Raw genomic sequence first — 12,788 nt, 5'->3', positions numbered from 1 at the left:
CCAGTTTCCATGGAAAAATTTAAATAGAGAATTAGAATAGAACATGAGCTTTAAATACTTTTCATCTTAGTCTCCTCATTTCTCTGGGATTTTTCTAACTTCTCTAGGTGAGCTTCTTTTTGTCCTGCCTTTAAAATTCCCATTTTTCATTAATATTTTGCCTACAAAAATATCTGGGCCTATATTTAATTCTGTGTCTATTTTGATACAATTTTGCCGTACAAATGACTCAAGCTCATATGTCCCATAATAACACATGAAGAAATTCATTACATGGGTAAATGTGTCAGTCCTCTGCATTGTGGTAATTGAAATCACAAAAACAGACTCTCAGAAAATGGTAAAGATGAGGAAAGTAACAAGTCTAAAAGAAAATCCTAGAGTTTCCTACTCTGAAGGAGCCAGCAGAGACAATAAAGGAAACTTACTGTTAGAATGAAAACAGAAATTTAAATATTCTAAGCCAAGGGGAGTAAATTTTCAGCAGGCCACCACACTTAAATGTTGCTCAGACTCAAAAACAATGGATCAACACTTTTTTTATGTATATTGCATTTTGTCTGGAGGGTCTACCAAAACTTTGACAAAAATGATTTTAATGGAATAAAAGAGCAAAAATCAGGTCCAGGAATAACTGCAAAACTGAGAAGTGAAGTACTTTGGAGAGAAATTGAGGGATTCCGTGATTGCAAAGAGTACTTAAGTGATCAATACAATAGTATATTCAAATATTAATCATAAACCCTAAAAGGAGGTTTTAAAAATACCTAAAAGTAAAGGAATAACCAAAACTGACATATTCCCCAGGAAGTTTTAAGGAAAAAGTAGGTGTATAAATTCAGGTACAAAGGTAAAAATTTAAGTAGGTCTAGAGGACAAGATGTTAGCAATGTGTCAGCGAGGCCAGGGGTCCATGGAAACCTGGCAGCAAAGAAAATCTCGGTTCCTCCAGCAGCTCCAGCAAGCAGGGTATTCTCAAAAACACCCCAGAATTTTGCTTAAACATAAATGGAGAAGTGGAAGGAAAGGAAGACTACAATAAGGCAAAAAGAAGCCATTTTGCTTTGTGCATACAGTACCCCCAAATGTAGTACTCCACTGCCCAAACAACCAGGATGTGTTCTGTTGGAGAACACAAGACAACCCCATTCCGCATATGGTTTATTGGTTTATTCTACGAGTTAGCAGCCAGGGATGGATTAATTTTTTTTTTCTTTTTCTTTTTTGAGACAAGGTCTCACTACGTAGTTGAGACTGACCTGGAACTCACTATGTAGTGAGGCTGGTCTGGAACTCACAGCGATCCTCCTGCCTCAGCCTCCCAAGTGCTGCTATTACAGGCATGCGCCACCATGCCTGACTCTAATTTTGGGGTTTAATGGCCAAAAGTTGAGTGGGTTTTTATGTGATGAATCTTTACTTTCCTCTGAGGAAAAAGGTGGCAAAAATTCAAAGGGAAAAGCCACCCAAATTAAAGGTTAAGCCATTAGAAAAATTATTGCCGAGCACAGCTGGAATCCACGGGTAATTAGTGGCATAAAAATATTAAATTACTCCTCTACCTTGCTAGGGAACTTCCCTTGTTCCAATCTTTATCAGTATCATTAATAACAATTATTTCAATCTAGAGTATCAGTTATGCTGGATGAATGGAGTAGAAAAACAAAAGGCCAAAAGATTTGAATATATTGGTTACAGAGTGATTTAAATGATAATGCATGCATAGAAAAAGCAGGAAGGAAAATGCAGAAAGTGAAATATACTAGGGTGTGCAAAAACAAAGCTAACATGAGTTAGAATAGCATTCATATCACAGACACCTAGTAACAATGTTGAGAACTCACAGAGTTCTCAGATAGTATAGAACCCAACTATTGGAGAGATAAAGGTCCAGGATTATTGACTGATATTGATGTCAGTCCACATATTTCAGTACAACTTGAACAGAAGCTTACTCACATCTTGCGATGACTGTTACTTGTCCTGCCTTTCTGGCATCCCCTTCTTCCCACAATGTATGTTGGCTCCTGTCTGTACTGATCACCTCAACCCTTCTTACTTCTCCAGAGAAGAGCATACATAGAAAGGCATTTCGTGGTGCTTGTCACCACTGAATTCTTCTAGAAAGATGCCTAAATCATATATGAAGCAGCTTTAGTATGAAGATAATGACAGTGGCTTCCTACATTGTTCATCTTAGGTAACATTAAATACCAAAAACTTTAGATCCCTAATTTCATGAAACAGTAAATTATGGGAATGTTTTTCTGATTAAAATTCCGAGGTGAGGATTGGTCCTTCTTATGTTACACAGAGCTGTGCTTTTATGATAGCCCAAGCAAGAGTTAAGGCCTCTAAGGAATTGGAAGTTTCAGAATAATATAAGTCAGAGTGGGCAAACAAACAGAAATGCTACCTAATTGTAGCTGCATTTTTCCAGCTGTGTAGTGAATTAACTGAAGAGCCTTCTTGACATACTGTCTTAAGCAATCACTATCAATTCATCAAAATTGTTCTTCAGAAGCAAGCTATTTGACATCTCTAGTATTTCTTTGGGAAACTCAGAAGGACTCCAAATAACAATCTTTGGATCCAAGACCAAAATCAAATATTCAAGGACATCTTGCACCTAAAGACAAGGAGGACTTGGTTTTATAACATTCAGAAGCACCCGAGGATTCCCGAAACCCAACTGGTCTCAGATAGACCTTCACAAATAATTCTAAATCCAGAGGTGAATACAGACTCACATTGGGTCTTTATGAATCTCATTGCTAAAGGTACATTGATTCTGTTCTCATGGCTGTGTCTTATTGTGATTACTTCTCCAATAATTTGGCATGAAACAAAGATTTGATATACCTAAGTGCCTCTTTATTTAAACCATTTGACACTATCCCATACCGATATATACAAATTCCAAATCAAATTCCAAGATTAAAACAGTGGATACTCTCAAAATAAGAACTACTCGAGTGTCATCCTTGTTTATTTTAAATGTAGGGTAAAGACATTTCTAAGGCAGAAAGACAAAAATTAACTCTGCATGAGGCTTCTCCAAATTTCCAACCTTGGTAAATATGTTTCAAATTGAATAAGATTTATATTAAATTTAGTTGCAGCGAAAACTGATTTTTAATAAACTGTTATGACAGTTATATGCCATCAACTTTTTATTCTAAGGACTATGATATTCTATCCTATGATTTTCATGTGATTTAGAGGTGACATCAATTCAGCTAATAAGGTAACTCATGGAATTAAAAATATGTGACCCTTTGTTTTTTTTTTCTTTTCAGACCTGTACAGTTTATAGGTACACCTGTAGTTCATAGGTCTAACTGTAGATCTACGTACTATACCTGAAAAGAAATATTTGATGGGTCACTTATCGGTGACCATAATTAAATGATACAGAAATAATGTAATCAACAAAAGCCAAAATATGAGAAAATCGATGACAAATTTCAATAAGGAAAAAGACCTTAAAAGAGTCTACAGATTAATAGAGACTTCTAAAAAAGTGGCAATCAAATGCAATAGGTTCATTTTGAATTCTGATTCAAAAATAGGGACTTTAAGAGAATTGTGTGTGGTGTGTGTGTGTGTGTGTGTGTATGTGTGCATAATGTATGATAAGTACCTGATATATCAAAGCAAAACAAATATTGTTAAGCAAACTATGCATATGAAAATAAGATACAAATATTAATTAATTTTTATTTCATGGGAAAAACTAATGTTCTCAAACAAGCATTTCAGATAAAATTAATTGTTCAAATTGTACAAATATCTTTTGCCATTTATATGGATTTTAATAATTAGAATGGTATATGCAATTATGATGATAAAATGGATATTATCATATTTGATATCATGAATCCTACACTCCTGAGATTTTTTTTTAACTTCACTTTAATTCTGTTCATTTAAAACTGTAGAAGTAACATCACTAGGAAAGTAATATTTTAAAATTCTGGTTTGGATTAAAGGAAACAAACTGGGGAAACTACATTAGAAATTGTTATTCTACAAGCCGTGAGGAGTTATTATGACATATGTATGTCACATTCTAGTTCCCACTTTCCTAAAAGAATGCCAGATTTTATCTTTTTTTTTCCTTTATTTGTTTCTTTGGCTATGTTGTATAAGTAATTGCACGGGTGGCAGAAGTCAGTAACATATTTTATCAGTTTATTTTCAGTGAGATTTCTAATGAATCCTTTTCCCCCAGACATGAGGCAAAATTACACATACTTGAGTCTGCTACTTTTAATGAAATGTGTTATGAAAGCTGAAGAAATTAATGTAACATTTTATTGACTTCTATTAGGCAGTAAATTAATTAAAGAGTCTATTACTTTTCATATATGAAAAGAGTATAGAATGAAGAAGTGACACATAAACACATATAGGGCACTCTTGAAACCTTTTGAGAATATTTTACACTTTTGTAACTTTTGGTTGAAATAATATAAAACTGTTATTACATTGCCACTGTTCTATCCACGATCATTTAAGCTATTGAAAAATAAAAATCAAGCAACTCACTTTTCCCACTTTCAGCTCTGAATATTTGTTAGTTGAATAACCTTCTGTCTTTTTTTTTTCTTTCTACTCCCAGCCTCCACTCTGTACTGGTTTTATCGCATGTAATAGCTTGAGCATTCTGGTCATTTCATTGTCTCTTTCTGAGAGACAAATAGCATATGAATAAAATATCTATCAAGTGACACATTGTTTCATTTTGTTTTGAAACCATTCTTACTTAAAATGTGCTAATATCATTTTCTCAAAAAAAGGACATCACCCACTTTAGTTTTAATTAGTTATTTTAGAAACTAACAAATTTACCAATAACACAAAACAATATGATTCTTGCAACATTCACAGCCCTTCTTCCTCTATATTCCATGGTGAAGTCAGTTATTTTGTTTTTCACTCGTTCCCAATTTCCTCATGAAGAAACAGACACTCGTATTTACTGATTCTTCATTTTAGACACAATTCATTGATTCTACCAATGAAAACTGAGCACTCTATCAGCCTAATAAGCAATTCTATCACACCCTTGTCCGCGAACACGTTTCCAGTCTTCTCTGGCTCATGTGGTTGTATCACTTTTACTTTTCTGTTAGCATTCAGTGTCTATTACACTTATGTACACTTTTTACTGTCATAGGATTATATTTGCTTTATTGTTTAAGATTGAATTGAGACGTTTTCATTACTTTTTGGTATCGAAATAGGGTCCTTGCACTTGGGAGGCAGGTGGCGGCACCACTGAGCTAATTTCCGGGCCTCTGTATCTAGACTTTTAAGCAGGAATCTTAATGATTTTAGTTTTATTTTTATTTTTTTCAATTTGAACTTATTCATAGACACACAAAATAATTAAAAATAACATCTCAGTGCAGAGAAAAGAATTCGAGTATTATCAGCTTCATATTTTTCTCAGGAGATGGAAATGTTCCTCCTGAGACTCTTTTTCCTTTTTAGTCTTTCCTAGTTTGCATTATATGTTTATTGCTTAGTTCTCAAACTCTGGTATTTTTAAAACTAATAATCTTGAGAATCTCCTTTACCTTACTTTTTCAGTGGATTATTTCCCTGCCCTAATTTTGTGTTCTCTTTCTTCTTTTGCTTCCTTCTTTAAATGGATCACACTGATCAGCAGTTTCTACAAATGAGAGCATTGTTTTGAGATGATTCATATTTAAAGAATGTTTTCTTTTATCTTCACAGTTGACTAAATCTGGGTTAGAAATATATTTAATCAGATTTTTTGAAGACAGTGGTGTATTATTTTCTACTCTCTTGCTATGCCAGCTCTTTTATAAATGACCTATAATCTTATTTTTTATCCATATATCTGTAATTGTAAGCAATTGAGGAAATTTCAAGTATCACATGGTTTAAATGAATTCTTTAAACAATTCAAATAGAACTTTAAAATCGGTTATAGTTTAACCACTTTGGTTAGTTTGCCAATTCTTCAGTTGTTTTTTTTTTTTTTATACAGAGGAAGATATGCTAATTAGACTTTGAAAATGAGCAATTGCTCACTATTTTAGCATTTTTCCTTCTGTCTTTGAAAGGCTAGTACAGTGAGATAAAACTTGCAAAACTTGGTTTAGTATTTGTTTATCCTCATCATTTGGCTATTCTCATTGTAATAAAAAATGTTATATCAGAAATTTTTCAAATAGAAGTGAATTTCAGTATTTTCTTTGGTAATTTAAATATAATTAAAGTAGAGTCTAATGGTATCTGAGTGTCATTATATTTTCAGAGATTAGCATAAGGACTGGCTTATGAAAATATATTGTAAGTGTTAACTGAAATTTATATGTGCATATATATAAATATACATATATATCCATCTATCGAGAGAATGAAATGTGCATATAGATTTCATTCTATATGTATAGAAAGAGAATAATATGTATATGAAATATATATTTAATAGTACATATTGTATATGTAAAATGTATAGTATACATAATATATATTGTAAATAAAAACATGAGTAAAGGTAGTGGCCAAAAATAACAGTGTGATTTTTATAAAAGTCACCAGTGTTGACAAAATATTCTAAGTATGAAAACACTATTTTTGAGTCACAGTAATTGGAAGGATGGAGATTCAGTCAAGTTTTATTTATTTTTAACTCTATTTCTTCCATTAGCATTGCTGTAATCACAATATGAAACTGCTCCAACATGTGAAGAATATTTCAGAACAGTTTAGAGATATCAAAACATGAGTCAATAAAAATTTACATCTTTCTGCAAATTAAAATGATAAATAAATTAAAAGGTTAATAAACTAAGTTTTTGAAGGCCTAGCTTAGTTGTGTAATTTTCAGTAATAATTGTTAGCCCCTAGTTACATGAATCATCCCGACATTTGTCTTTAGGTTTTGGGGATGAAATTTATATAAACCTTGAGCATAAGAACTTAAGGCTGTTAAATTAATGTATTCATAATACTATTACATATAATTTATCAAATGTAAGTTATATGTAATTACTAAATTATAGCTATTGAGATAATGAAATGTGTGTAGCATTGACATAAATTGTGCAGTTCAATCTCCATGTATAATTTTTCACAAATACTAATGATACTGCATATTATTATAAAAAAAATCCATGAATCGGGCTTACAAGTTGGTTGAATGCAATAGTTGATGAGTTTGCAAGTTGTTGTGTGTTTACGTGTCTTAAATTGTTGCATGATCAAGCATGGTGGTGTACTCCTGTAATCTCTGCACTCTGAAGGCTGAGGCAGGAGGATCTCTGTGAGTTCGACACCAGCCTGGACTACACAGTGAGTTCCAGGCCTGAACTACATAGTGAGACCTTGTCTCAAAAAAAAAAAAAAAAAAATTGTTGCATGTATTTGGTGTATAACCATTTATCTGTAGGAAAATATATAGTTATTATGTAGTATATAAATAGACAAATCAGACTTATAAAGAGAAAATTAATTGATTTTTAAATATTAATTTTTAAATAAATGTATGTACCATTTTAAGGTCCATGCCTAATTATACCTTGATCAATTATATTTAATATATACTAAAAAATCTTTAAGTGGATCATACCACATTTTTCATCCTTATTCTATTTAATGTTTCGGGTTTGCCTACTAGAAAATTAAATAAATGTTAGTTGACTCTTCCATTAGTTACCACCTTCCGAATCAGATAAAGCTTCAGATTATTTAAAATAATTTATAACTGTTTTACATGTTTGCCCATGTTAATCACTAGCATAAAGAAAATGTATAAATCAAAAATGATATTTAAGTATCTATTTGATATTTTAATTCAAATACCCATTTTGGGGGGGTTGCATCAGTTGCCAGAATAAAAAGAAGCACAAATCAGAGAGAATGCGTAATTCGAATATATATTTTTTTATTCAGGCTAATCTACCTTGTCTGATAGACACATCTGAGAGATTAAAGGGAAGTCTAAGAGAAAGTATAGAAGCAAGAAGATGGAATTTTTAAAGTGAAAATAACTGGGTCGAAATCCGGGAGGAAATTGGGTGTTGAGCTTTGGGAAGAGAGAGAGGGACGGAGGGGGAGAGAGAGAAATGCAGAGAGAAGTGAGTGAAGATCTCAAGCCTTGTTCTGATCTCCGGGTTTTGCCAAAGCATAGAGTTTGATTATTGATGAGACAAAGAGAGAATCTAAGACGTAAAGTTAAATCAGACGGATAAAAGCATGCTGTGGCTTTTCAGATGGGTGCTGAGAGATTTTTTCAGATCGTGTCTGGTGGTTCTACAGATTATAACAGCAGAGAATATGAAGGCCTAGGCAGAATGGATCCCAATGGGATGGCATCATGGAGAGGAGCTGGAAGGAGATGTTTAACTTTGTTGATATGAATTTAAATGATTATCTTCTTTAGAGCATCTATGCTTATGGTTTTTAAAGTCTTCTACTGTTTAACAAAGAACTTCTCTTTCTGTATTAATGATCCAAAATGTAATTTTGGCACTTGGACACGATATGGGAACAACTTGTCACACCTCAATTGGTGGAACAAATGTTTGAAATGAAATGTAAAAACTGTAGGCTGAAGCACCAAACATTGTTTTTAGTACACCACGGAGAGTGTTTGATATGTTAAACAGAGATATCTTTCTCCAAAATGGATCAAAATGTTTGTTTTGGATGAAGCAGAAATGTTGAGCTGAGGGTTTAAGGATCAAATTTATGAGATTTTCTGAAAATTAAATACAAGTGTTCGGGTTGTTTTGCTTTCTGCCACAATGCCAAATAATGTGTTGAAGTGACCAAAAAAATCATAAAAGATCCAATTTGAATTCTGATGAAGAAAGAAGAATTGACTCTTTATGTACTCAAACAGTTTTACATTCATGTTGAAAGAGAGGAATGCAAGTTGGATATAGTTTGTGACTTGCATGAGACACTCACCAGAGACAGCAGTACTCTGACAGTACTGACTTGTTGGCTCATGAGATTGATGTGCTATAAGTGTGTCTGGTTATCAACTCTGCTCTACCTATTAATCTTGCAAACTGAATTCACTGAATTGACAGAGGGGAGTTGATGTTTAAGGAAAGATGTGGCTGTAAACTTTGTCATCAAGAAGATTCTTCATGACATTGAAACTTTGTACAATACTACAGTGGAGAAAATGCCCATGAATTTGGCTGACCTTACCAATTCCTTTGAGAATTAAGTTTGAGACAGTTTTGCATGCACTGCTTGCTGTTGTTGAACAGGGCATCATACCATGCACTGTACTTCTTGGGTTTTTTTTTAATCTTGTCTCAATGGTAATAATGAGTTAGCGATACCGATTTTGCTAGCAATGGAACATTAGCTGTGAAAAACCACTGTCTGTATGCTCTTTAAAGTTAGATTGTTGGGGTGGGTATAAAAGATAGGAATCTGTAATATCTTTCTTAGAAATATATTTCCTTATTCTGCAGAAATGGCTATATTAGGTCTTCTCTATCATTTAATAATACACTGTGGATGAAAAGATATAAGTACTGAATAATAAACTCAATTATTTTAAACTAACATATCTGCCTTTATTATGTTTGTTATTAGCCTGAATAGAAAGACCATTAAAATGACTTTTTAAGAAAGCATTTGAATCATTTTGTTTGATATTGTACCTATTCAATAAGCATTTAATTAGTGGAAAATGTAAACTGGACCCTCATGCTAAACCCCAGCAAGAAATCGTATTCTAGGTAGATTTAAGTCTCCAGTAAAATTGACCTATTGCTCATGTCTTAATGAAGTTTGAAAGTTATATAAATTGAATATTCACTTTTTTAAAAAGTGTGATGTGTATAAACAGCAATCTCTGAAATATAGTGTTAAAGTTGACCTATGAATAAGTACATTTAGTTTGTGAATACACTGCTCAAATTTGTTAATAGTTTATCTCTAAGGATAATGCTCAAACAAAAACTTGAGCTTTGAAATATATGCTCTGGAACAATGGAAAGTTTTATTCTACTTGAAAACGTAAACTTGTTCTCTCAAATTAATCATACAGATGATGAAGTTTTATGACTTGGTATTAAAACGTATTTGAACCATAGTTCTTTAATAATCTAATTAGCAATACCACATTTGAAATTTGGAGATGTATTTCATTTACTGTATACAATGATATATCGAACATTATGTATTAAGGTTATTTTGGGTAGATTTGTTTCAGTGTTGCATCTGAAAACGAGTGTGCTTTTTTGCGTGCTTTTATGCGTGTATGTGTTTCAGATGCAACTAGAACTATGCTGGCAAGTCCGAAGATCTCGCGGGTGCAGGAAGGGTAAAGGGGTTGTTTTGTAGGTGGTTGTGAATGTCATGTGGGTAGAGAATATAATTGGGTCTAAAATATTCCATGGTGGCAGACACATTAGTCATTTTTGTGTTTTAAAGTGAGCTGTAGGCTTAAATATCACCAGAAGAATAACCAGTCTGAGGTAGCTGGGAAGATTTTTAGTCCCTTGTTTGCACAGATGATTATATATATATATTCTTGATCTGTTTTCTAGCCCTGGGTATTAAATTTGGTTTAAGAACTACATCCAGCCTAATTTGGAGGATTTTCTAACACTGTGTAATATAGTTCTTTGTTTGTAATAGGAAACTGAGTGCAACATCAAATCTTATTAAATTCTCTAAAGCTACTGCCATTTATAAGCATAAAATAGACAGATGTAGTTAACCACATTTTTGTGAACCATTGGAATACACTGCTTAAAATCCCCAAACAAGGCTTTAGGTTTCTGAATATTAAAAAAAAATCAACAACAATAATAATATGTAGATAGAATTTATAAAAGAACATTTTAAATGTCCAAATGGTCATCTATTTATTTAGGAATATTTGAATAGAATTAAAATGAGAAAACCTCATTCTTGATCTTAAGGGGAAAACCTTCAGTCTTTTATCATAAATATTCTCATTGCAAGAGTAAGTTCCTCTATACTTTGAGTTTATTGTAATTTATATTATTGATTCATGTGAGTCTTGTCAAATGCTTTTGCTACAACTAAGATATAATTACAGGGTTTTTATTCATTTTATTAACATAGCGTATTAATATAACTGATTTTCAAATGATAAGCCAGTCTGGTATTCCTTCAAAATTCCAATTAGTCTTCAAATACAATGCTTTTAACTTTTTAGGATTTAGCGTGTGATGTCCTTGCTGTCTGTGTTTATACAGCTTTTGTGGCTTTCTTCTACATCCTTGTCTAGTTCTCATATTTGGGTAATATAGCCTTAAAGGATGAGCTGGAAATTTTTCTAATCATCTCTATTCAGAAAGTAGTAGGTTCAATATTTGCATTGCTATTTGATGAAACTCACCAGTGAGGTCATAAAATCCTAGATCTTTCTACATGAGAAATTTGTATTAGTAATTTCATTTATTTACTAGTGAAGAATCCATTCAGATTTTCTATTTTTTCTTAATTCAGTTAAGTAATTTCAAAAATATGTCAGTTTCATTTCAAATATCTGATATATTGCCACAAAATTTTGTTACAAAGCTCTTGATTTATGTGGAGCCATTATTAATAACTGAAAAAGGACTGGCTTTGATAGTTTGTCTTTTCTTTTTCTCTAGGATAGATTAAATAATGATTTGTTATTTTCTGTGAACTTTCTAAAGATCATGCTATCCTTTCAATGATTTTCTAAATTCCCCTCAGATTTTTATTATTTCAAATCTTCTGACTGAATTGTTTTATTTATGTATATATTTAGCTATTTCCTTAATGTTGAAATTATATTATTGAATAGAGAGTTTTTTCTAATAGATTTATTTAAAATTACCAACAACTTTCCATTATTTTGCTAGATCTCAAAATTTGATGTTTGTTTTCTGTTTCATTCTGCTCAATATATTTTCTGATTTTTGTTGTATTTTTTCAATTAAAGTACTATTTAAAATTGCACTTCTTAATTCTCAATTTAACATTTTCTAAACATTTTTTCTCTTTTTTTTTGTTTTTGTTTTTCTTTTTATTGAGTTTATTGGTACAATCTAGGTATACAATACAGTTACATTGATTACTGGGATACTATACCTTCACAGGACAGGTCTTGGTTCTCATTTTTTTCCCCTTGTCCCTGCCCTCCCATAACCCCCTCCTCCCCTCCCCATTTACAAACACTTTATTTCCATTTTTTCATTTTCTCATACCTTTTTTCTTTTCCCTTATTCCCTTTCCCATACACTTCCCACTTTCCCTGCACCTTTAGCCCTTTTCTTCCTATTTCACACTATTTATTTTCCCATTAGGATCATGTGTATTATAGTTTTTCACACCAGAGAAAACTATTCAGTATTTATACATGTGCAACTTATTTATTTCACTTAAGAGTATATCCTCAATATGTATCCATTTTCCTAAGAATGACTCTAATTTCTCATTCTTTAAAAATAGTTTTTTTTTTTTTGAGTTTATTGGTACATTTAGGGATACAGTACAGTTACATTCATTGTTGGGATCATGTACCTTTACATGGCAAGTCTTGATTCTCATTTTTTCCCCTTACCTCTGCCCTCCCTTCACCTCCTCCTCCCCTCCCCATCTACAAACACTTTATTTTCATCTTTTCATTCTCTCACATTTTTTTCTTTTCCCTTTTTGTTCTTCCCCTATGCATCACACCTTCCCTACACCTTTAGCTCCTTTCCTCCCATTTCTAAATGTCAGTAATCTTATTAGAATCTTATGCATTGTTGCAGAATATTCACACCAGGGAAACTATT

At 32.3% G+C, this 12,788-nt stretch overlaps 1 pseudogene; it reads left to right on the top strand.

Annotated features, from left to right (window-relative positions):
• The first annotated feature begins 1,408 nt into the window (after positions 1–1,408).
• Positions 1,409–9,198, top strand: LOC104861086 (annotated as a pseudogene).
• Positions 9,199–12,788: the final 3,590 nt, after the last annotated feature.

The sequence above is a fragment of the Fukomys damarensis genome, unplaced genomic scaffold (genome assembly GCF_012274545.1).
Source record: "Fukomys damarensis isolate Sample0158 unplaced genomic scaffold, DMR_v1.0_HiC HiC_scaffold_6, whole genome shotgun sequence".
Lineage (NCBI taxonomy): Eukaryota > Metazoa > Chordata > Mammalia > Rodentia > Bathyergidae > Fukomys > Fukomys damarensis.
This window is presented reverse-complemented; position numbering and strand designations above follow the sequence as displayed.